Source organism: Apis dorsata, unplaced genomic scaffold, assembly GCF_000469605.1.
Source record: "Apis dorsata unplaced genomic scaffold, Apis dorsata 1.3 scaffold_645, whole genome shotgun sequence".
In the NCBI taxonomy this organism is placed as follows: domain Eukaryota; kingdom Metazoa; phylum Arthropoda; class Insecta; order Hymenoptera; family Apidae; genus Apis; species Apis dorsata.
Genome location: NW_006263836.1, coordinates 193,646 through 195,620, shown reverse-complemented (window position 1 = coordinate 195,620; position 1,975 = coordinate 193,646).

Sequence of the window (1,975 nt, the reverse complement as noted above, 5' to 3'; positions counted from 1 at the left end):
TGCAATTTTTGGAGAAATATCGTCCGCGGCTCGCGTAATTTGCGTCGATGGGCCACATCTGGCCCCGTTGGGCGTGCGTTGTGTACCTCCCGAATAATAAATTGGCCCGCGACCATTTTGCGCCAGAAGCGACGCTTCTTCGAGGCATGCTCGCGACGAGCTTAAAGTGGTATTATTGAAATTGCGCTCTTCTGTCGTGCCGCTTTTAATAACCCCCTCCTCCCTTCCCTTCTCTGTGATATCGGATATTTTGTCCGTACCGGGAAATGATATTAAACAAAACAAGCAATAAACGTGCAAATACGTGCATTCCATTCTGGATTCTGGATAACTTTCACTTATTTTTCGTTGAATTAATTAACACAAGGAATTCGTAATAAGAAATTCTAGTTGAAAAATTCGTATATATATATATATATATATATATTTGATCGAGTCGAAGAAGCATTACTATCTGCTGCTTATTCGAGAATCGTTCGTCTGGATGTATCGTGCTAAAATTGTGAAAGCAGGATATCTTCCGTTCCATGAGATTTTATCGCGGGTTATTTTATTTTGTTTTGTTCGAGTGTCATTAACAGGAAGCAAGTTAGTCGTTCTCGCGGTTAGAGTGGATTTTGTAACTCGAGCTTGTCTACTTTCACGCGCATCCCTCAGGAATATATATATATATATATATATATACGTGTGTCCACACAAGAAGAGCGGGAAAGGAGCTCTCGCGGTACGTGGCGACGAAAGGGAGAGCTGGATGGAAAGAGGCAGTGCAACAGGGGGAAGAAGGTCGGTCGGTCGTAACGGCGAATAGAATAGCGGTATAAAACGTCGCGAGGAAGGCGTGCTCGGTCCTCCGCAATTTCCCGGGGATCGTCGAACCCAGCTAGTCGGCTTATTAACTTTTATGAGAGAACAACGGGTGGACGCAAGTGAGAAAGGGATAGGAGGAAAGAAGGCGCGGACAGAAGGCGACCCAACGGCCATTTGCAGCTTGCGAAAATATCCTTTGCCATTCGCTTACAATGGAATTATACACCGGGGAAATTTTTTTCCTACAAGATTTATCGGAAAAAGCACGATTTAATACGTAGCACGTTCCCCGATAATATTGGAACTTTTTCAACGAGTTCACGTTTGTAACTTTCGATAATTATTCCAACCTTTCGCGTGGAAGATGGAAGACGCGTGACAAAGGAAGCGTGAAACACAAGGTTCGAGTAGATGGAGGAACGGAAAGAGGGGGGAGGGAGGGGGACTAAAAGGTAAGCGCACGAAAAAGTTTGAGCAGAGGAAGAAAAATTCTTGTCGCCTTTGAGTCGCGATGTCGACTTCTTTGCCCATGCCCTTCGCTTCCTACATTATCGCGAATTGGATACGGCGCGGCGTGGCATTTTTCGCTCGAGACGTACGCAACGTATTACCTTCCTTCTGCCTTCAGACAACGCACCTCTGTTTCGCAGCCTCTGTAATAATTTCCCCCTTGATCAAGGAGCGTGGATGAATATGCGAATTCATGCACACAACCGTGACGGAAGCGGTCCTCGTTAAATCGACGCGCGTTTCGATTCCGGCCGAGAGATCTCCAATTATGTTAGGTATTCAGGCGAACGATTTCGTTAGTGTTTGATAAACAGTAGTTAGCAACGAGTCACGATAAAATCTGCCGAATCGTATCGAAACGATCGCGCTTTTAAATTAAAAGTCAATATAAGCGCCGTGTTCCCCAGCGTCCAACGGATATCCGATCAATTCAACGCGCATTATGGATACGTATGGAAATTTGCGCGTACGAAATTAACGCGATACTTGGCGTACGCGATGTTCGTTTCCATCTCTTTTTTTTTTATTCTCGCAAATGGGAGAGCCAGTTTCGAACCAGTTTCGTAGATTAACGCGTTCACGAGCATTCTCATCGAAAAAATATGCTGAAAAAAATATACTGGATCTCTTTCTTTTGTCCTTGAGAATGTGCCCGCGA